Source organism: Prenolepis imparis, unplaced genomic scaffold (genome assembly GCF_030444845.1).
Source record: "Prenolepis imparis isolate NDT839.2.m4 unplaced genomic scaffold, iyPreImpa1.0 SCAF_12, whole genome shotgun sequence".
In the NCBI taxonomy this organism is placed as follows: domain Eukaryota; kingdom Metazoa; phylum Arthropoda; class Insecta; order Hymenoptera; family Formicidae; genus Prenolepis; species Prenolepis imparis.
In genome coordinates, this window is record NW_028141170.1 from 11,115,456 (window position 1) to 11,141,194 (window position 25,739).

Here is a 25,739-nt window from a genome sequence, read left to right on the forward strand (position 1 = left end):
AAGCAGTGGTATCAACGCAGAGTACTTATCGGTGTACTCGATATCGGAGCCAACGTGCGTAACACAGGATATTACCTTCCTCCTTTCCGTCGTCGATGTCATACAGAATTGTGCGCGCAATTAAATACTGTTGCGCATGCGCGAGCATTTTTTCCCTTTTTCTTCCTCTTTTTTTACGTAACGTATAAGTATCGAGCGTGAATCTGATTAAAATGTAGATATCTAAAAAGGCGCATTTTTTACACGGGAGATGCTTGCATTGTAATCCAAGTTTTTAACAGTTAACTATTGAATTAATTTTTCAGTAGTTAATTAAATAGTTAATTTTTTCATTAGTTAACTGTTAAAAGAAATTCAAGAAACCTTACATATTTTGATTTTTTCAGAAATACTTTAAAAAAATATATATATAAGCAGTGGTATCAACGCAGAGTACTCAGTTTGTTATAAGTATCGCAGGATTGCTTTTATTCTCGGGAAACTTTTGTAGAATAGGGCAGAGATATATATTTTCTCCTTCGCGCTTTTTCCGCGCTATCTTTCTCGTTCTCTAATTGCACGTTGTCTCGATAGGGAAGCTTTCCGCTCTTTGATTAATTGCTTGATTGTTGGTAGTCGCGGATTCCAGGACGAGGCGGCCGGTTAATTGGTTCCGAGTCGTTCTACAATCTTACAATGTTACTACCAGCAACGCGTTTTACATCGCGCACTTTGCAGACTACAGAGAGAGAGAAAGATGATAGGCGACAGCCGCGACAAGATTCATCGTGTTATGCCGCGGCGCGAATTAAAGAGATCTCTCTCCTCGGCCAGAACTCCTCGGCGCTCTGTAATTATTACCGTTCGATTAATCCTCGCGCCATCGCTTCTAATTGCGGATCCCGCGCAACAGACCGGGGGACACATAAAGCGCGATGTGCGGACGCGTTTAGATTAGCGATGGGACTACAAGTTTCTTACAAGTAGGTTCCAATTGATTTGCATGGTTTCGAACTCTTTGATTATTTTCAAAAAAAGAAAAGAATACTTCCAAGTAGACTCGAACCTGGACGAGATAGATCCCAGACAGCACCATGTCCAAAATTGGGATCTAAGACATCTTTAAGAAGTCTTTAAGACATCTTTAAGAAATCCTATGTTATGATCGTCTTAAAGACGTCTTATATGCCCCGATTTTGGTGCTGTTTAGAGTTCGAACTCTTTATAAGTACCTCGAAAAACAAGAGCAGTATACATTCCAATCTGGATCAAGTATGTTCGAATCTTTTATATTTATACTTATGAGATATGCGTACGCAGGGTGTAACTGAAAAAAACATATATGGAGCACAGATTCTCTGGTCAATTTGGAGACAATTTTTGTTTAGCGAAAATGTTGAGGGAGATCATCATATATTGTATATTCCCAATTTTTGCCATCATGTATCTTCATCTAACTAAGTCTTAAATTAAAATTCTATCAAAGTAAACTCTACCTGAAATTAACTGAAGAATGTAGTTTTGTTAATATTTTTAACTCCACAATAGGTATTACTATTATATACATAAAGAAAGGAAACGATAGAAACACGCCTATTTTGCGTACAAAGGATTTTCGGAGCCATATTTTTGAAGAGGAGGATGCAATCGTAACAGGGAAAGACGATAACGTTGAGAGAACAAAGTTCTGCTGATGGAACCAGGTCTAACCAGACGCTATCGCGTTACTTTTCGGTTCGCTGCGCGACCCTGACGAAATACACATCCTGCGTATCTCACGCGATTACGTTATCGACGATGTAGCATCGGCGTATCGCGGCCGGGAATCGACGATGAAGCGAAGGGAGGGATGAATTCGCGCATTCGATTCCGATAGTAACGAGGAATAGGCGGCCGGGTATCCCTTTGAACTGACATTATGGCAGAGAGATGTGGATGTGTAGATTTACCAACAGTAGAGTAAATGTGTACGCGAAGGGGTAGATGAATGGGTCGTCTTCTCTATCGGAGTCGATGACCAAGTCATCGTCGACCGCATTCAATTGTTCGCGAACCGCGAATGGACGTTTATAGAGTTCGGTAGTCGGAGAGAGAGAGAGAGAGAGAGAGAGAGAGAGAGAGAGAGAGAGAGAGAGAGAGAGAGAGAGAGAGAGAGAGAGAGAGAGAGAGAGAGAGAGAAGAGAGCCCTATCGATCGTATCGTATCGATAGAACGAGGGAGAACCCTCACGGGAACCCTCTCGGGAATCCTCTCCTCCCTCTCTCCGTGCAAAATAACATGTATATATATATATATATATATATATATATACATATATATATATCACGAAATAGTATAGTACGTAGGTGCTCCGGTTGATTTAGCCTGACGGCTTAGCAAGATCCGCACAAGCTACCTTTATCTGCCTCTCCCTCTCCTCTCTCTCTCTCTCTCTCTCTCTCTCTCTCTCTCTCTCTCTCTCTCTCTCTCTTCCTCTTCGCGACGAGTTATCGAAGAGCGGAAGCACCGATCGATAAGTTCGCCGATATATCTTTTAGAATACCACGAGAGGAGCCTCGTGCACTTTATAGTCGGCGAGAAATTGCACAGCTTGCACGAGTCGCCGGAAATTTCGTCGTGACGAGCGCTAATATCGAGACGATAAGATGGTACGTAAGAGAGCGTTTTTTTTTATTTATTATTTTGTGAATTTTTTTACTCTATCCGACATTTATATTATTCGCCGAATAACGGGGAACCTCTCTCTCCGCGAATTTCTCGTGGAAACAGAGAGAAGAAGATTCTCGTGAGAAGACAAGTTTCATCTCATTCGACCATCTCATTCGATTCGCGGGGAAACGTATGCACGGATGCATTCTCAATATGCACTTGGACGATCCGCGGAGCTTGTAGCATCCAGTGGGGTGCAGGTGGGCGCACATGCCACGATCCGTGTGTCGTGATAGCACACGATCGGGTCTCCGTTTCTCTATCTCTCGACAACTTAATTCCGGTTACGAGCGAGCCGTCTGGTAGATGCTGCCCGCATACGATCCTTTAGAACGAGAGAAAGACGAAGAAGGAAGAGTCAGAGTACGAGATAATAATGTACCGGGGAGGTCGATCTAATGCTTGCAATTGTTAGGATTTTTTATTAACATTTTTTTCTTATACAATCACATGTTTTGTTCTATCGATATTTATTTATACTATTTAGCAGTAATATTAATTTTATTAAAATAATATTAATATATAGAGTGTTTCCTAAGTAAATACAAAAAAATCGAAAAGGATATTCTTTGGTTCATTTTATGAAGAAAAGATTCTATAAACATATGCCCTAAACTGCTTTGTTTTCAAGATACAAAATGTCAAAGTTGTGAAAAAAAATATAAAATTTTTGAAAAACGTTTCGAGATATTTTATTCAAATTGGATACACTTACATGTGATATTAAGAACTATTCCAGTATTGAAACATTTTTAAATGCAAAAAGGGTCGTATGGATAATCATATTACGTTTTTTTTTTCATGAAAAAATGGTACGCCACTTTCTTTTCCAAGTTTACAATTTTAAAAAAATCCCAAACTAAAACACTACAAAAATTGTTTCTTGTATGTTTTTTTTAAACGATGGACCGTTTTCAATTAAGTTAAGTTAAAGTAAAAAATTAAAATTAAAAACTAAAAACAATAAAAACTGTTAATTAAAAGCTGATAATCGTATGTATGAATAAGTCACTTGCTTTATTTGTTTGATATTTCGAAGATTCGAAATTCGATGTGCCTAGTCTGTCTATCTTTATTTCAATCCTATTTTTCATACTTTTTTTCACAACTTTGACATTTTGCATTTTGTAAACAAACAGTTCAGAGCATGTGTTATTGTATAGTACCTTTTCTTTATAAAATTTAAGGCAAGGAATATCTCCATCAATTTTTTGTACTTACTTAGGAAACACCCTGTATATTAATATATATTAATATTATATATATATTTAATAGCTTAAAGATTTCATATAAATTTTTAGGATATTTTCTTATATATATAACAAAATTTTTTTACTCTATTAACATTTTTTTATTTATATGATCTTCTAAAACGGAAAACAAAGAAGGATTAAATCAAATTATATGAGATAAATAATATCCCAGGAAGATCGATGCTTGCAATCGATGCTTGTTAGGATTTTTTATTAACAATAATTTTTCTTTCTACAATCACACACATTTTGCTCTATTAATATTTCTTAATATTATCTCTAAGATTTTATATAATATTTTTAGATTTTTTTATAACGAAATTTTTACTAACATTTTTTATTGAATCAACAAAATGTTAGGTTGACGGCCGGAGAATCAAACGTTTTCGATTTTTCCGCGATACAATTTGTACTTTGCCGCTTCGTTTGGCATCGTCATAGCCATTCTACTCCATTTTATCGCGATATCTCGCACGACGGAGCACCGGAGTTTTGAAAAATTCAAGACACACAGCACAAAGTATAGAGAGACGTACATACGCGCACTTTCCGACTGGATGCGCTCGCTCGTTTCTGTCACGCGCGAGATGAAAAACCGGAAGCCGTCGTCGAAAGGATAAAGAAACGGCTGCGACGACGTACGTACGTACATACCTACATAAGTACAAAGGGAAAACATATCGAGGAAGAGGAGGCGGCACTCTTTTCTTGTACCGCTCATAGATTAAAAATCGCAAACTTTTCACGTCGCATCACACGTTATATAAAGTCATCCCCCCGCGAGAAGTAAACTTCTCGCGAAAACTTTTGGGCTTCTCGCCCAGTTTTCGTCAAACTACGTGCGTCGCAGTCCGAGCGAGACGAAGTTTGGATCGACTTGAAATTTTCACGGCAGTTTTACTACATTTTGTTCGGCTTTCGCGGCGCGAAGCCGCGCATAAACGTATAAGGGGGCGTGCGTTTTCCGTTCATATTATATGTCTAGGCGACGAAAGTCTCAAAACTTTGTAACTTGTAATTCGGAGACCATTCTGTCGAAAGTAACGTGAGATTTAAAAAATTTTTAATTTTGTAAATATATTCAATATTTAATATTTTTTGAATATTATTTTAATTTTTTAAATATTTAATATTTAATATTTTTTGAATATTTTATTTTAATTTTTTTAATATTATATTTAATATGTAATATTTAATTTTTTAATTTTTATTTTTTATAATTTTATTTTTATAATTTGATATTTAATTTAAAAAATTTTTCTTTTAATAATTTATTTAATATTTTTTTAATTAAAAAAATGGTTGGTTTCTGCGTTTCTTGTGCTTTCTTTTGAAAGTATATATGCATATTTATATTGTATTTATATGAGAAATCTCAGATGTAAAATATATAGTAGATCTTTCTCTGCCGCGTCAATATTTAACATTAATATGTCTACGTAATCTTTTCTCGCGGGCTATCGTTAAATTTCTACGAGAGAATCGCACGATTATATTCTTGAAATTCACATACGCGTTATCGGCATTCTGTGCTTTCTTATCTCGATTAATTTGTACCGAAAAAGAAAGAGAGGAAAAATACGAGACCCCAGGATACGACAACTTACCCTTATCTCGTGTGAAACCGCGTGCTTAAAGCGTTTCGAGTTAATCAGCTGACTGACCGATCGGCTGTTCTGAAGCGGCGAGTTGCGTTTGTAAATAAAAAAAAAGAATTAAAAAAACCAGGAACGTATCTACTAAAAATGCGAAAATAAATAAAGCAAATATAATATTCTTTCTATTTTCAGCATAGAGAGAGAAGAAAAAATAAGATTAAAAGGAATTTTTGTGTTATTAGCTTATTTAAATTTTAACGCAATTTTTTAAAAGCTTGTAACAATTTGCCTTTTTTTAACACAATCTTCTATATTAAAAACTGGACACTGTTCATATTCTTGATATTTATTTTAAAATGTTTATCATAGTAATATCAAGCCATAAAAATTTTAATACAGAAGAAGAAAATATGATATTAATATGTATAAGTAAAAAAGAGAAGAATGAAAAAGCGAGAGGGGCTCAAAAATTCCAACTACGCTATTGGATGATACAAACGAGCAACGATACGAAAAGACAGCAGGAATTTTCGCCATTCCGAGATTCCCTTTATTTTCTCCAGAAGTGAATGAGGATTGAAAGAGATAAGGAGATAGTCGACGAAGACAGAAACATTGTGTCGCTTCTCTTGTCACAGAATGTGTACAAATCGTCAGGCGTATTTTAGCCGTCGACCCTGCATGTGCAGTGATAAAAATCGCGAATCGTATATATCACGCACACGAATTCTTTGTAAATTCAGCCTTTTTTCTATAAAAAAAGAAATTGGCTTTTATAAAATGCGCCGTTCTTCACAAAGATTCAACGCTTAAAAACAAGGCTGATTTTACAAAGAGCCTGCGCAACATATATAATATTCATATGTTACAAAAGGGGCAATATATAACAATAGACAGCAGACACACACACACAAACGGATATCACGCGCTCTAAAGAAATATCGGATTTTCTATTTGTGTGTATCCCATTTCACGATTACGATTTAATTGATCGACTAAATTGAGTTTACGTTTAAAATCGGCCAGAATCCAATTAATGTCTGTCTCTCAGTGTCCAAATGAATTACACGCGATTATTCGATCTTTCTCTCTCTCTTCTTCTTTCTCTCTGTCTCGATTCTCGTCTCTCGGCGATTTTGATGTATTAATTTAAACATGAGCCAATAATAAAGGGTACGGGCTAACTATAAGTTAAGCTTTATGCGGAGAAGCAAAAAGCCGCGATATAAGTAAATTGATGCGAAAATGATATAGGGCAAAGGAAGCATGTCGAGACATATTAGCGATAATTTTTTTATAAAAAAAATTGAAGGATTTTTCGATTTTATTGGAGACGAGAAACTTTTTTTCGACAGAGAACTCTCTCTCGCATTGATTATTTCTGTGATCCAATAACTTTGTAATAAGAGTTTCAAAATTTTCTTGAAATGATTACAAATTGCTAACGCTATCTTTTACATGAAGAAGATTCAGGAATAGATCTGGGTCTGCGAATTTCTCCGCAGTTAATATCCAATTCCTTCATAATCGTCCAATCTGCGGATATGTGTACAAACTCGAATACGCGATCCGCAGACACGCGCTCAGGAACCATGAAGTGTCTTCTCTCCCTCCTTCTCGTATAACTTTCGGTTGACGAAACCGCAACGTGCTTCTGGCATTTCCGTTCACGTGCTGTCTGTCTGTCAACAATCTCGGAAATTACGACCTAGATGTGGCGACACGAATAATGATAGTATCAACACACTGATCCGGGAAATATCTGATATACAAATATTTTAAGTATACATATTAGAAGTTATATTACATTTACATTATTATACATTATTTACATTAAAGAAACTTTTTGTTTAATTAAATTAATAAAAAAAAAATTAAAAATTGTAAAACTCATCTTGAAAATTTTAAATTTGAAAAGTCGAGACAGAGAAATATAATAAATTAATTTTTTTTACATCTAGTGCACACGTTCCTACGATTTATGTTACACTTGGTGATGCACTTGCGGTATGAATGATTGGAATTGTTCCCGGTATTTTCGTGAAAATGAATGTGTTCCGGTGGTCGACATTCAATCCTGCACTCGGCGGCCTTAAATCAAAGGCAAGATATTCCGCGAATAATTCGTTCCCAAAACTTCATCCACCAAAAGAGGTACAGTAATTCGTCGGTCGTGATTTACGTTCATGCGCCATCTTCCGATTCAATTCCCGTCAATGGACCCCTTTCTCTGCTTAACTTTCGATATTTTATTTTGTTTTATTCATCATTATGTGAGATAATGTCATTTAATCAATCGATACTTGTTGCTTCGTACACCATTTTATCAACATGTGTTTTTATTTACACGTAATAGAAAAACTTTCAAGGATCTTACGTTTAAGAAGAGATTTTATTCAAAAATATTCAAAGCTATTTCTAAGATCGGAACAAAACTAAAATTTCTTATAAAAATGCTCTGCCTCTTCTCGTGGATCTCCATCCCGAAAAATTCTAACTCTAACCCTAACCCAAATCTAATTTCAGTTTTAAAATTAAAATTGCATGGTCTTTTCAGCATGACGAGATCTACCTTCACAAAAATCCACATGGATTTGCAACTATCCACATCTAAAAGCACCAAACGATAGGGATGGACCTCGTTTCGTGTGCAAAGTTGCAAACCCATGTGGAAATTTGCAAATATGGACCTTGTCGCGCTGAAAGCACCAGGCAACTTTAATTTCAAAACTGAAATTAAGTTTGGATTAGGTTGTAGTTTTTCGGAGTGCAAAGGGAGAGACATTTAATAAATCATTGAAATTATATCGTATGGTATATTTAAAAACACTTTTGTGTTAACTACTTTTAAATAAACTTAACTTTAATAAATTTTTGAATAAACAAACAATCAACAGCTAAACCTTTTAAATATTCAGGATCATGACCTTGACAATATATGTCAAGGTCAACGTCATTCGTGTAGTTGCCCATTTTACATAATTATATTCTTTTTTGTTAACAACTTTTGAATAAACATCGACTGACAACTTCTGTTATTCAGGGTCATGACCTTGACAACATATGTCAAGGTCAACGTCATCCGTGAGGTTACTCACTTTATGTATAATTACCAATATAATTTTAAAATTTATTATAAAAATATAATTCTAATAAAATTTATGAAAATATAATATAAAAATATAATTATAAAATTCTTTCTTACATAACAGAAAGCAAGAAGAACCGCAGAAGCTTCTCGTTTCGACCAATTATATGGTTCTTATTATTTCGCAAATAATAAGAATTTTTTTTCTAAAATGTGGATCGCTCTCGATCCGGTTTTTCAACATTTCCCTTGACATGCACCTACACGAGTGAGAAAGAGAGAGAGGGAAAGGGAAAAGGGAGAGATTGCGGTCGATAGGGGCGAGAGCGGCCGTAGCCGGCTGAATGCCAATTATCTGATCCCGCGTATTGGCCGGCATGTAGGTACCTGTACGCTATTTGGATGCAGTACGTATACGCAGGAGCAATATCCAGATGATTATCGTGTAGCCGACGTGGCGTAATCTCCGGACCGGATCACGAGGAGCGTGCTATTATGCGCCCGTGGCAACGCGCCGATTTCGGGGAAGGATTTCTCTCTCTCTTTCTTTCTTTTCCTCTTCCCTCTCTGTCCGTGTTTCTCGGCACGGTATATCGGTTACACTTTATTAACGCGCGGGAAAGTCGGGTAGGTAGCAGAACGAGGAGGATTCGCCCCGGTAACGCACACGTTGCGATCCTCTTCGAGGGATCTTCGGACTTGTAATCGCGCTAATAATATACCGCCACTGCGACAGGCCTGATTTTCTCGAGATAATTGCGCAAACTGCTTTAATCTCGAAAGGTATCGGATTTAATTTAAATTTAAAACGGATGCGAATCTCTTTTTTTTTTGTATTTCATTGCGTTGTATATTTAGAGCTTATTTTATAATTTAACAGTTACTTGTGGTTCTCTTCGTTAAAATGTGCTTAATGGGCATTTTGTTAAAAATACCACATGAAATACATGATTATATGTATTTAACTTTTTTTCATTCTTATATTATTTGTATAAGTATATATACACAGAAAGAGAAGGAGAGGGAGGAGGAGAGAGGTAAAATTCTGTAATTGATGAATTGAGAAAGAGTAATAATTTTCTACATACAAAAATAAATAAAATACGTAGAGTAAATTTCTTATTAATTTCACAATTTTTAAAACCGCCTAATTTTTTCTCGAAACTTTCACGTGTATACATATTTTATATATATTTTTAATAATTAAAATTAAATTTTATAACATATTAAAAAATTTCTATATATACAAAAATAAGTAAAATACATAGAATAAATTCCTTATTAATTTTTCAGTTTTTGAAACCGCGTAATTTTTTTGCGAAACTTGTTATTAAGTGTATTAAAATTTATTATAAAGTATATACAAATTTATAATATATTTTTAATAATTAATAAATTTTATGTTAAATTTTTCAATCGTGAACATTATATTATTTAAGTATTATTTAATAAAAGTTTTCACCTATTATCTATAAAAATATCTATTATTTATAAAAAATTTTTTATATAATTAATAATTTTAATAATAATTAATAATTTTTAGTAATTAGAGAAAAATGATTCATAAATTGAAATTTAAACTGGACTAAACGTTCCCTATCGTGCTCTTTACATTCAATCATTTAAATCCACTATAAATCCTATTAGACTAGAATTAAGTTAACTTAGACAGACTCTCGAAAGAGCCTTAACAGCGAGAGTTTCGCGTAGAGAACGTAAGATTAAATCGAATCCCGTGAACACAGTAGTAGAGTAACGTAACGAAAGGGCATCGCGCGACGACGGCCTTTTGAATGGTATCCTCTCTATTGTGTCAAAGTGGTCGCCGGTACTTAACTCAAGTTCGCCCACTCGTAAAGTAAAATAAAGCCCCGACGAGAACCGAGGGAGGGAGGGAGAATCGACAATGTAATCGCATTGCGATCAGGTGATCGGAGGTCCGTCATCGCTTACAACTTCCCGTTAACCGGAACAAGATCGGAATTGAGGCAAAATCGTGTGCACACACATACAAGAGGAAAAAAAAAGAGAGAAAGATAAAAGAGAGAGAGTGATTCAAACAAAAGGCAAGTTTCTCGCAGCTTCTTCTCCGTTTCATCTTGCTTCTACAATGTAGAAGGAGAAAGATCAATCTTTCTCTCTCTCTCTCTCTCTTTTGACCGAAACTTTTCACATAAAATACTACAACTTCTTCGAGAAGAGCCTTTAATTAAACGTTATCGTCCGCCACCGAGAGAGGATCGAACGATTTACGGAAGACGGGAAGTAAAGGGGTTGAACGTTTAATTTACAGAAAGTTTACTTCGTGAATAGGAATTACGTAGTTGACTTTTGTTTAATTTCATCGCTATGCGCGAGAAATCTCATTACAAGTTGCTCGTTGTATTTTCTTTTGCGTCATCGAGAAGCTCCGAAAATATTGAATATCGAATCTAAATTGTATACATACATGAAAAATATGTACAATTAATTTAGCGATAGACTCCTTGAGAAGAGATTCGTCAAAGTTGAAAAAAGTTGGGATGCTGAACAAACGTAATTATATACATAGGTGACTAAATTTGCATAATTTTCTCTTACCTCTATGTAATATGTAGTAATGCTTTTCGCTTTCTATTCTAGAAGCGAAATTTTATTTTGTTTTATTACGGGGAAAAATTCTTTGGAAAAATATAGAGCTATTCCAACCCTGATTCACATTTGAGTAAAACTATTATAGGAGTTATAATACAATTTTGTTATGTAGTTGAATTTACTTTGCCTGGAATTTAATTATCCGAGTTATCCAAAGTATTCAGCGCGTTTATGTCGCAATTAAATGCTATAATACAACTAACCATTTGCCGTGTGTAGTTTCGAATAAACCGGTGGCGCAAAGTGTGACATCTAATTTCAGTAACCGTGGCGAACGTGGAAAATTTAATTAACCGTGGCAGCTAAAATATTTCACGAATGTAAGATACAAAAATAAATGTATATACATAATATTAATTAAATAAAGTCAAATTATTTATATAAAATCAAAATAATGACATAAATACTTCAATTTCTTTCGCAATCTTTGTAAGAGAATAACAATAAAAGCGATAATTTAGAGTAGCATGATTGAAATGTAAAGAGTAAAATATTAATCTTTTTGTTACAATTATATGCGCAATATATACTATAGGATATAAACGCCAGTTGTAATCTTGGCATTTAGCACACCTTGGACTATGCGATTAATTGCGTGCTCTCCAAAGCAGTCGCCATGAATATTACGTCCGTATATTCCCGTATGTGTAAGTGTACGTAGAGAGAGAGGAGGAGGTAAACGTTGGGTTAAGCACGGCGCGTCAATACAATGTAACGGCCGCGGCGTTTGTTGCTTACATGCTTGTGCATTGCAGCCGGATGCAATTAATTCGGCCGTCTGCGATTGAATGCACGAATTACACGTTTCGCTACATTTGTCGCGGGACGAGACCGATACGAGAATACGCGAATCTCCGAAGGAGAGGCGAAACACGACGCATTCGCGAGCAAATTGATTTACGGCCATTAACAACGCGAATATAATACGCATCGCTTTCTTTACGCTCCTTTGATCGTCAATTCATTTGCATTATACATATATTATTGGATTATTATATATTGCATTATATATTTTATTTTTTTATTGGACATAATATATTGCATTAGATATTATTGGATTATTATATACCGTTGCATCACATATTTTATTTTTTTTTATTGGATATACCAGGTGTCCCATTTTAAAGGACCCACTCAAATATCTCATTGTCAGAAACACTGCGTTAAATCGAAAAATATTTCCTACAAAAGTTGTAGGGTTTCGAGGGGAACATAACATAGTAATATTCATTTGACCTTGGGCGGCGTCTCCAAGGTTAGTGAAGGTTAACCTTAAGTGAAGATGAGAATGAATTTTGAAGAAAATAAAAAAATGCTTCAGATAAAAGTTGTTCAAATTAATTAGTAGAAAAAGATGTTATAATAAAAAATATGGGTTTCCATTTAAAAAATTTATTCTCACCTTCACTTGACCTTGGAGACGCCGCCCAAGGTCAATATGAATATTACTATGTTATGTCCCCCTCGAAACCCTACAACTTTTGTAGGAAACATTTTTTTATTTAACGCAGTGTTTCTGAGATATTTGAGTGGGTCCTTTAAAATGGGACACCCGGTATTATATAATATTATTTTTTGATTATTATATTTTATTGGGTATATTGCATTATTTAATTTGCATTACATATTGAATTATTTCATATATTATTGCATTATTTACTTTATTTACATTATCTTACTATATGTTATTGCATTATAAATTTTTTTATTGGATATATTATACAGGGTGTTTTAAAAGTCCTACAACAATCTCGAAAATAAAGGCTTTTGAAAAAAATGTTTCAAATAAAAGTTTTAAGGCTTTAAGTGATGCAATAAATAATGTTAGTGTGACTATAAAAGCATTGTTAAGGCCACGTAAAATTTACTTTGAAATTTTTTAAATGAAAACTATTTTTGACTGCACATTCTTATAGTTTATCTCGAGAGTTTTTCAAAAACTATAATAAAGTATTTTTTCATTCAGTGCTTTTCGAATTATAATGCTTGAAGTTTACAGTATTTTGATATAAAATACAAAATATCTTGTAAAATTATTTAGTTTTCGATAATCTTACCTTAATACTTTTATGCATAAAATAATTAGACAAATCAATTGATGTAAAGAAAACGCATAGTTATTTTTAAGAAAATATATTACAATTTGCAACATATTTTTTTCTTAAAAATAATTATGCGTTTTCTTTACACCAATTGATTGGTCTCATTATTCTGTGCATAAAAGTATTAAGGTAAGATTACCCCGAAAATTAAATGTTTTACAAGATATTTTGTATTTTATGTCAAAAAATACTGTATCTTTTAAGCTTCATAATTCGAAAAATACTTAACGGAAAAAAACTTTATTATAATGTTTTGAAAAGCTTTTAAGGTAAGCTATATGAATGTATAATCAAAATAAAGATTTTCATTTAAAAATTTCAAAGTGAATTTTACGTGGTCTTAACAATGCTTGTTTGTTAAGATCACGTAATTTGTACACTAATATTAAGACCACGTAATTTGTACACTAATATTACTACTTAATGCACTATTTAAAACCTTATAACTTTTATTTGAAACATTTTTCTAAAAAAGTCTTTGTTTTCGAGATATTTAACTGTTGCAGAACTTTTGGGACACCCTGTATATTATTGCATTATATATTTTATTTGCATTATATATTATTGGATTATTATATATTATTGCATTGTATATTTCATTGCATTATACAATATATTATTAATATAGTATTATATATTAATAATATATATAAATATATATATTTTACATATAAAATATAGTAAATTTTACATGTAAAATATACAGGGTGAGTTTTTTAACTTGAGACTGCAAAATATTTAGAAAAACTAAGCATTGTACGCAAAAAATGTTCCAAATAAACTTTCAATAGTTTCAAGGGTGCAATTCTATTCCGCAGAAATTAGAATCTGCAATAAAAAGTAGGGGTTCCCATTTAAGATTTCAAAGTTACCCCCAGTCCCACCCCCTAGGGGGGGCGGAAGGGGGCTAATTTCTGCGGAATAGAATTGCACCCTCGAAACTATTGAAAGTTTATTTGGAACATTTTTTCGTACAATGCTTAGTTTTCCAGATATTTTGCAGTCTCAAGTTAAAAAACTCACCCTGTATATATGTATAATAATAATAAATATAGGTACAATTAGATATACACGGAACACTTGGTGTGTCAGAAGTCAGAATCGAGAAAATCAATCGACGCAGCATAGCGTTGTGGTGTGGTATTAGGTATTACACATACATATATATGTATATGAGATGGACATTTTTTTTACATAAGAAAGTCGTGACCGCAGCGCCCTCTCCACAAAAATGCGCGGCGATGAATTAGTTGGCGCAGTAGAGTCACTTTTTCGCTGGAGAACTCGTTTCCACAATTCACGCGATATTTACGGATCGAGAAAAGTTTTGCATCTAGCGAATTGACGCCGAAAGTGCCGAATCGTGTAGCGAATCGTCACGCGACGGTGATTAAATCGACGCAGGACTGTATTAATATATCGGAAATTCGGAAGATTAGATCGCGCGCGCGATTGCAAATGTCAAAGCAACTTGAAGTTGTCGCGCTCTCTCATTATTAGTCATCGCGTCGCCACTCGGGCAAGGTGTCTCCCGTGTTTCCCGTGAAAATTTATTCGCATATGCGCGAATAAATGTGGAAAGTGCCGAATAAAGTATGGCGCGATCGTCGTACAGTGTTAATTAATGTCAATATATAGTGTATTTGAGCATCGGAAGTTGTTGAGCGTCGAAATCGTCGCTGCAATGATTGATCGAATATTCGATTTGACTGGTGAGCAAACTCCGCCATTATTATTTCGCCTCTTTTTGTCAATTTTATTCTAAATTTTAATCAATTAAATTTTGTTCTAAATTTTAATCAATTAAATTTTGTTCTAAATTTTAATCAATTTTACTGTTAAATTTTATTATTAGTGAAAATAATTAGAAACATATATGTATATACGCGCGATTGTGTTTATAAAGACGTGAATAATCGCGTGTGCAATAATCTTACAACACATAACATAAGGGTCAGACGCAAACATCTGACGTAAACATCTGACGCTCGCGTGTTTAACTTTCGAGCAATCATTGTAAGTGCGTGATCTATGCCTTAGTTTCATCGCGATGTTTCGACAGTCGAGACAAGTGAATCGCGCGGGAAAATTATAATATCGGGATTGCCGAATCAGCTGATCGTGCGAGTGTTTTCACGTTATGTTCCTTCTCTTACTTTTTACGAAATAAATTCCGATTTTCGAAAATGTCGAATGTAATCGTGCGTGATTATATAATAATTATATAATATCATAATTTATATATATATATATATATATATATATATATATATATCCATGAGTCGTATAAAGTTGTCGAGTCACGAGTGTGTTTCTAAGGATTATCATTCTCCGTAATCATCCCAAATCACTGAGTACGTCGTATAGATCATCGCTGCATCGTCTTAATTAAGGTTAGCATTATATTAAGTTGTCTGATGAGAAATCTCAAGAAAGTCGAGAGAAAATATATATAATATTTTAAAATATATTTAATTTTTATTATTATAAAATATTTCTATCTGCACTTTGGAAAATGTTAAAAATATTATTTGATAGTGTAAAATTATAAAATTTGCAAAACATTGATATTTACAGTAATAAAATATGAATAATTTCAGTAATCAAATTCTTTGGGAAATTTTTGTTTTAATTTAGATCATATGCACTATATATCATAAAACTTTTAAATAAAATATTCCTCGAACACTTTTACGGATATTCTGTAAATATATTGCAAAATTTTGCGTCTTATATGTCTAAATGCACTTATATACGCATATTTCCATCGATATATTTAAATTACAAACCAGCAGATTTTACAAATCTCTCTTTGTAGCGCATTTATATGTATTTTCTAATTACACGTGCCGTTGTGATTTCTCGTATTCCCGAGAAAGCGAAGAGATACCAACGTTGCGAGAGAAGCATTGTTCGCGGCAAACGCATTCTTTATTTGCACCAACGTAGATCGATGCCCCCCCTCCCTCTCCCTCCCCCTCCCTTTACGCGCGCTTGTATCACGCCGAGTGAATTCAATTTTCGCTCGTCTAGAATAAAAAACAGAGGGAAAAGAGCGCGTTTTCATTATCGATCGATTCACGTCGAGTTTCTTCCGTGGTGAACCGCAGTTTTTTTTTTCCCCGAAGCGCGTCGTTTGCGTTTGCGTTGTTCGCGTTTAGACGAGCGCGCTTCTGTTTACATGTGTAGCATTGAATAGAGAGAAAGGGAGAGAATTCTCGGGGGCTCTCTACAAGATCGGTCTACCGTTATCTTGTAATCATATCTTCCTTTGACCACACGCGGTATCGACCGATAAACCGATCGGTGACTTGTATGCTCCGTTCTCTCTTTTTCTCTCTGTATATATACTATATATGTGTGCGTCTGCTAGATTTAATTCACTTAACTCGAACTATGCGCTGTTCCTCGAATCACGCACGTGGAAACCTCGATATATCTCGAAACCGAAAATTAAATTGATACTCGGATGTGAAGTATTAAATTCGTTGTTCGTTTATCGCAAGGTATATATCTCGGTAATTACGAAAATGATCGAAACGACAATTTATGAATAATTATTTATCTGTTAAATACTTAATTTACATCTATTGACATTTATTTATTTTTTTTTCTAAAAAAATTTTTCTTTTCAATAAAATAATATATGTATTATATTTAAATAAATTTATATATATTTAATAATATAATTTTTAATAAATAAATTTATTAATTTTTAATAGATAAATAATTTATAGGATATATATAAATAATTTATAGCATATATATAAATAAATTATTTATATACATTGTATTTAAATAAATTCATTAATTCTGTCACATAAATTGCAATGCAATAATATTAACAAGATTTTTTATGTATTATATTTAAATAAATTTATATATGTTTAATAATATAATTTTTAATAAATAAATTTATTAATTTTTAATAGATAAATAATTTATAGGATATATATAAATAATTTATAGCATATATATAAATAAATTATTTATATACATTGTATTTAAATAAATTCATTAATTCTGTCACATAAATTGCAATGCAATAATATATTAACAAGATTTTTTATTTAAATTTTGACGAATTTTCACACCGTTGTCGTATCGTAACGGAGATGTCGTTTCAAAACGAACATTTTTAGTTTTGCAGAGAGGAGATACAAAGAAACTATTCTCCTAGGATCGAATAAAGGTCTTGCGTCTCTCATGCACTCTGTCACTCTCTCTCTCATGCGCAGTATTTACATAGGGAAGTTAAACGGCGAGTTCGATTGAATTACGTTATCGTATCTCCCGTTGACCACTTCGACGAAGGTGTCCCTCCTTCCCGTACATGAAGGTACAAGGTACCTTACCGCCGAGTGGATTTAATTCACTTAACCCGAGGTCCCGGTTTAATTGCGTAAGCTAGCTCACCCGCCGTCTATACCCGACCATTAAAAGCTCGAAGGGCTCTCGCAAAAGGGTGATTTGGCAGAAGGGAACAAAATCGAATCGATTGCTTCTCCGAAGGTGGTGTGCTGCTTCGGTCGGTCCTGCTTTCGAGAGAGAAAGACCAGGGAGACAGAGAGAGAGAGAGAGAGAGAAGGAGAAGGAAAACATGCACGTTATCGCGATGGAATAGAACATCCGATCCTTTATATATTGCTAATGGAATCCCGCTGGTCGACCAATTCTATTAACGATAGGGATTACCGTTCTCCTCTCGCGGTGGCGGGCTGTCACTTGTGTTCGTGCTGCGAGCAGTTTTTTTTTTGCGCGCGTCACGACGATTAACGTGATAGGCGGTTAACGCCCGTGATATCTCGAGTCAAATATCTAGTCTTCTCTGGTCGTTTAGATATCTACGATCTACAGATGCTTAGATCCTAAGATTCTCGATTAAATCTTTCAATCCTAAGAGATTCCTGGACTCCGAATCTTTTAATCATTAGATTATCTCGGTAGATGGAATATCTTTCTCTAGTGTAACGGAATGTTTGCTTGCTCATTATTATTCCTAAAACGTTTTTTAATTTCCTGGAAGAAGCTTTATATTTTTTTATATATTTAATATTATATAATATTATATAAATATTAAATTTAATGACATTAATAATTAAAAATTTATTATTATTGAAATATATTTAATATTTAAGGGAAAAAAATGTGAATTAATTGATATAAATTATAAAAGAACTTTATAATTTCTATATATTTAATATTATTACTTAATATATAAATATTAAATTTAATAAAATTAATGTAATTAAGAATAAGTAATTATTAATCGCTACATTTATGAGTTTGTAACATCTAAGAAGTTGTGAGTTTAATTTATCTAAATTCTAATTTAAATTCTATTGCAATTTTAATTCTCAAATTTCAAGTATCCCTTCTGAACCCTTGATTTTTTTTTATAATTAGAGATTTTTCAGCAAAAAGATTTTTGAATTTTCAGAGTAAATTTTTGTATTTCTTTTTTTTTTTGGTGCCTTTAAACCTGCAAAATGTCGCGTTTTTGTAATCGCGGCCTATTTTCACGTACTCGTTAATTCTAGATAGCCACGCACTTTAGCTTGACGCGATGAAAGGCAGATTCTCGCATATGAGTAACCGTTTTTTAACTTTTTGCCAGCCGCCATTGCGGCGAACACTCGTGCGTTCGTTTACAGGTCCGATATACACGTGTCACACGCGTTATTTCGACGCGAGATAAACGGAATTTCGAGTAAGCCACGACGGGCAGCCAGCTGTATAGACCTTTCTCCCAGAACAGAGGCCGGATATTGCGGATATTGGTCCAAAACATGGAAACACGTACTACGATAAAACATATTCCACGGGGGATCTTTCTAATTCGAAATAACGTACATTAACTTTGTAACGAAAATATTGTATTTTTGCCACATCCGTGCAATTGAAAGCTGACATTCCAATTCGTATTGTTATTATTATTATTATAATTAATACTTCCCTTTTATATTAAATATTACTTATATTAAAATATATACAGGGTGTCCTATTTTAACTTGCGGATTGAAATTTCTCGAAAATCAAGGTTTTCATCGAAAAATGTTTCATATAAAAGGATTTTAAGGGGGGATGTCTTATCTTAAACAGTTTTATTCCAAGTGGAGTCATTTTTGTGATTTTGAAGTCATCATTATTATTTTTTCTTATATTAATCGATTTCTCATAATATTTATAGTATACAAAATTGTTGAAGAGGAAGAGTCAAAAAATGAATGGTATACGATATATTTTATGCTTCATCCTGACACATTTATAAAAAATATGAAATCTCGTAATATACTCATTTTTTGACAATCAATTATAAAGTCTTGTGATTAAAAAAAAATTTGCAATTTGCAATGTGTAACTGCACTTAAAAAAAAAAATAACTATATATGTTTTTCTTACACCAAATATATAATAATTTATATCATTATTCTATACAGAGAATGATTAAGGTAAGATTATCGAAAGATGAGTATATTACGAGATATTTCTTATTTTTTGTCAAAATGTGTTAGGATAAAGCATAAAATATCTCGAACCATTCATTTTTTGACTATTCAACTCTAATAATTTTTACGCCAAATATTACGATGAATTAATTTATGTAAGAAAATTAATTCACCATAATATTTGGCGTAAAAAATTATTAGAGTTGAATAGTCGAAAAATGAATGATTTGAAGAAAATTATACTGGTTCCGTTTAAAAAAGTAATGATGACCCCGAAAGCTCGAAAATGCCTCCACCTGGGAATAAGACTATGTTTAAAACAAGACATTCCCCTTGAAATCCTACAACTTTTGTATAAAACATTTTTCGATGGAAGCCTTGATTTTCGAAAAATTTCAATCCAAAAGTTAATATGGGACATCCTGCATAATATCTTCTTTAAATATATAAAAAAATATATATATATATACATATATGTATATAAATATCGCTTTTATATTAAAATTATATTAAATAGAATCAGAATGAGACTATAATGTATAAGATGAGATACGCCACACATAAAGAGTGATTATTAAGCGTTTTATCTCTAAAAATTTATATTTAACTTTAAATTTTAATTCCGAATTTAACTTGTAGAGAGAGATTTTATATATATATATAAATATGTATGTATATATGTATGTATGTATGTGTGTGTGTGTGTGTGTGTGTGTGTGTGTGTGTGTGTGTGTGTATGTATGTATGCATGTATGTATGTAATTGGCACTAAGTGCGTTTCGATTGAGGCACAACTTCGCGGGAATTGGCTTAAAGTGCGAGCTGAAAACACTATTAGACGCGTTTTCGTCTTTTCGGTTCGCGTCCCGTACTCGAGTCACGTCGTATCCGCGATGTAAAACGCGACGTACACAAACTGCTGTCTGGATTTAGCTGCGCGAGGGTATCATCTGGCGATGAGAGGAGCGCATCTTAAATATTAAGCGGTTTATCGATCGTACATGCGACTAAACACGCAGCAGAGTGAGAGAGGGAAGAAGCTCGAGATTGGTTTGGACGATGTCTCAAAGTGCAAAAGGATTATTCTTTTACCGAGTCGGATGACTCTGTCCTTTCTTGTCTATCCTTCTGCGTCTTGTCCCACCCTTCTTCTCGCAAGAAACCCGCTTTTACGAGGGCGGTTTATACATTTATGGAATTTCTGAGTGGCTTTCCGCGACACAGATTCCGTGTCTACAATGTAGGAAGCATATGAGAGGCTAGGGTATTTCTCCTGATATGAGAGGGAGGAAAGGGGGAGGAAGCAGTATAGAAAAAGAGAGATTTTATTTATAGTTTTCGAAGCGAAGGGGATATTTATCCATTTTATATAAAATTTTATTTATATAATATTTTATATAAAATTATTAGTAATTATTATAATGTAAAAATTTTTTATTATATTTTTTATCTTGATTTTTATTATTAAAATTATTATAAATTTTTATAATATTATAACATTATTTTTATATTATTTATATTATTAATATAATATATATTATTAAATTTATATATTATATTATATTATAAATCATTATATTATATTATAAAATATTATATTAAATTATTATTATATAATATAATATTATATATTATATATAAAAAATGTCTTTAATATGATGTATGTCTTTAATATATACACGACTGAGCAAGAATTATGTGAGTTTAAGTGGAGCATAATAAGTGTCTCTGACATATTGAGTTATTAAATTCCGTATTCTATTTCTCAATTTCATCTGCCTGTTCATCTTAGCGTTGAACATCACGAAAGAGCGTTTAAACTCAACTTTGACAACTCGATCTAATCTAAATTGCGGAAAAGCTCTCTCTTTCCCCAGACTACACGAAACTATTAATATATTATACTCGACGTTTTATGGGTGAAAATTATAATGAGTGGCGAGAGGCAATCTGTTATTATCGCGTTTAAACGCAAACCAGAGAGGAGTATCGCGTTTTATCCATAATACTTGGGTTTATCTGTTTACATTCGTACGGAAAGCATGCAAAATGATCGGTACCGCAATACATATGCGGCATTATTCCGTGCAAAATCATTCGAGAGTAACAGATAACGAAATTCCGCATTTTGCGGAATCCCGACGTGCCTCGAATGCCCGACCGAATATGTGGATGGGTTGGGTGGGTTGGGTTGGTGCATTATGCAGATGTAAATAATTCTGCCATTTGTAACAATTCCGAACCGCTTCCGACTCATTCAGCATTTTCGGTCTCCATTTTAGCGACAGTGTGTTAAAAAGAAGGATATACATGCTTCTGCGGAAAACTGTAAATTTGAGAGTTTAATGAATAAAATATTCACATATCCAAGAATCCATGAAATATTATTACATTATGTGGATTATTAAAAATTTTTTTTCTATCGATATAATAGGTTTACTTAGGAAAATCTTGCGAAGGATCTCTCTCTCGTTTTCATTTCCCATTCACATTGTCGATCGAGAAATATAAGTACCGGAATATCCGGGTAAGGGTTGGCGCGAGGTATGGATTCATTTGCATATTCCTGCTCTCCCCAGACAATCGAATCCAATTATGACGCTTCAGTGACCACGATTGTAGGATTGCTCCTGGCATAAACGTATCTGAATCCGGTTTTCGCGTACAAGCGCGGAAAGAATATTACTTCACGCTCGGAAATCCGTTTTAAATGACCGCATTATAGGTATAAATCAGTTTTTACGTCGCCATCTGTCGAAAATAAAATATATGCGCGCATCGATATAATTAGCGCGACAAAAAATTGAAAAATTAGAAAATTGAAGATTGATTGATATATAATATATAGAATTTATTTTTAGAAAGAAAGTAAAAAGAGATAGAGAGAGACTTAAATTTATAGTTTAATTATCTCGAATGTTTTTTACTTTCTACAATTTTTTCCAAAAGTATATTAATATATAAAAATATCGCGCGTGAATTTATTAAACATTCCTTAAAATGATATTATGTTTTTAATAGATTCATCGAATCTAAATTCACCCTGTTATTCTATTTGTGCAACAAATTTTTTCTATCTTTTCTTTCATTATTTTTCTGTGTTTATTCCCCTTCATATATTCTATTTATTTTTCATCCATTGTTTTATTCATATGCGAGATGAATCTTTAATCTATAAGATATTTATCGACACAAGTCGTCGCCTTCGATAAATAAAGCCGCGACGAAAGATTGGTCCTCCGAGCAATCTACGTGATGGAATGTCAAATTGGAAAATGTCTCTATGTAGAGCAATTTTATCAATCATTAGCGGTCACTTTATCCGTATCGACATACGTTATTTCGCGATCGGATAAATCTTTGGCTCAAACCGCAGTCCAACGTGACTCGCTGACGGATTGATCTTGAAATTGATACTAAAATTAACTTTTCACATTTCTACATATCTGTGCGATTACATTCGCGTACATCCTGTTGCATATTGGTTTTCGAAAGAAAAGAAAAAAAAAGAAAAAATTCCGCACGATGGTTTTCTATTAATAAACCCCTCGGTCATTTTATGTATATAATAATTTACACGGTATAAATATAAATCAACATATTTCTTCTCGTACGTACAATTTTTTCCTAGGATACATATTGATTCACGTCCTGCCAGTTTGAATGGAGAAATATTCACTCGCGGGACTAGACTCGCATCCTCCTGTTAAATCGTACAGGCAGTTTTTCATTCACTCGACAGGTATTTGCATTTTGATTGCCGCAACTCGAAGACCGCGAGAGTTACGCTGATTAAGAATTTGTAGCTTGATCTGAGGTACCTTTTTGAAATATGGATGTTGATTAATAGGCATAATTAAAATAAAGCGCGCCGTGTGTAGCTGCCATTTAGTCTATTTTCTTCGTTAAACCGCAATCCGCGTAGATATAGATAAATAAGTATCGCGAGGTTGGGTATCCTTTTATATCGCGATGCAGTAGAATTGACATAAAAGTGACGATACGTTCTGAACCCGATTCAGATTCTCGTACAAGCCCATCCGTTGATTAGTGTTAAACGCTGATTGTGAGACTGCAGCCTGACAAGATAATATACAAGCCGATTTCGAACGATCTCGTGATCACGATTGGAAATCTTTGCCTGAATAACGAGAGACATGAATGCGTACGCTAGAAACAGCGACAAATATTTTAATAAAATATATATCGTCATAGATGGTTCAATTATTATTATCAATTATTATTTCTTCATGAAACAAGAGCGTTTAATTTCTCATTTTCTTTTACATAGAGATATTAAATTTTATTATTAAAAATCAATAATTATAGTATTATACGATGAGAGATTTCTAGAATTAGACTATTCCATTTTTGGGAATTTTACAGGCTTTATTATCATTGTTAGAATTATCTAGTAAATCTTAAAACTCTGTCTTAATTTTGGAATTATTTATTTTATAAATTATGGGGTGAACAATAAATTACATTTTTTTTCACATAATTTGCTTGTTAGAATTATTTAGATCTCAAAAGTCAATGTCTTAATATTTTGAAATTATTTTACAAATTATTTTAATAATTATTTTACAAATCATAGGGTGAATAGAAAATTAATTTTTTTTCACATAAATTACGTATAAAATAGATTGTAGAAGTTTTTTTCATGAAATAAGAGCGTTATATTTCTTGCATATATATTTTTTCACAAATAGATACTTAATCATTAAAAATCAATATTATAGAATTGAGGAATTAAATTTCAATCAATTTTTAGAATCTTTCAAGTTTTATTATATTAGATAGAATTATTTAGATTTCAAAACTCAATGTGTCTTTTGATCTTAAAATTATTAACAATTATTTTCGAAATTATAAGGTGAATATAAAATTACATTTTTTTTTACATAAACGCAATCACGTATAAAAAAATAATTTAACATTTATTGTATCTCGTGTCGATCGTAAAAATTGTACATAAATTAAGTGGACGTACCTATACTTTGTAGTGACGCATTAAACTTTAGTGGCGTTTTTAATATCATTGCACGCGACTTGACATCTTCTTCCTTTTGCGAGGTTCTCTCAAAACTTCCCGCAAAGTGCGCGCATCTAATGGCCGGGAAGTAACGACAACCGCGTCGTCGTTTACGTCGCAACGAATAGTCTCGTTGTGCTATATATGTATAGCCGTAAGGAATGAAAACGCGCTTGCTGTTTTGCGAAAATAATCGCCTCTCTTAAACGCTATAAACGTGTTTACTTGCGCGTACGGCGTTTCCCATTTACGATTCGCGAGAGGCTGCTTTGAAGTACGTCATCATTGCACGGGTCATAGAAACATCTGCAGAAACACTTCGCTCAGAAATCATTTTCATCCAGGATGGTTTCGGCACCAAGTCCTTTTAAGTGCCATAAAAGCCGACACAATAAATTTCAATCAAGATATCCGGCGAAGCATGAATAATTTTATAATATTATAATGTAATAATATAAATTATGCCGACAGCACGATCTGAAATTTTCATATCTCTAATTCTTTATATCTTCTCATTTATTTTAAAAATTATGAGGTCATAATTAGAAGAAATTTTCGCAGAAAAATATTGTAATCGTTTGTGTGAACAAGTGTGATGCTTATAAATGAACGTAAAGTTGAAAATAGTACATTCAAGGTGTTCCATTTTAACTTTTGTATTGAGATTCCTCGAAAATTAAGGCTTCCATCGAAAAATGTTTTATACAAAAATTGTAGGATTTCAAGGAGAACGTCTTGTCGTAAGCATAGTCTTATCTTTCAGGTGGAGACATTTTTGAGATTTCAAAGTGATCATTTCTTTAAACGGCACCAATTTTCTTACATAAATCGATTCTTTGTAATTTGATGTAAAAATTATTGGAGTGAAGTAGTCGAAAAATAAATTTTCATT

General features: G+C 33.1%; 1 protein-coding gene across 2 annotated transcripts in view; it reads left to right on the top strand.

The window, feature by feature from the left end:
• Positions 1–25,739, top strand: part of Twin (CCR4-NOT transcription complex subunit 6-like twin) — a 421,961-nt gene that overhangs the window by 233,702 nt on the left and 162,520 nt on the right. The window contains exon 1 of one of the 2 annotated variants that reach the window (XM_083050972.1): positions 15,687–15,756. The exons of the other annotated variant lie outside the window; for it this stretch is intronic. The gene's annotated coding sequence lies outside the window, so the exon portion shown is untranslated. Of the gene's footprint in view, positions 1–15,686; positions 15,757–25,739 lie in introns of those variants that run through there. 2 annotated transcript variants of the gene reach the window in all.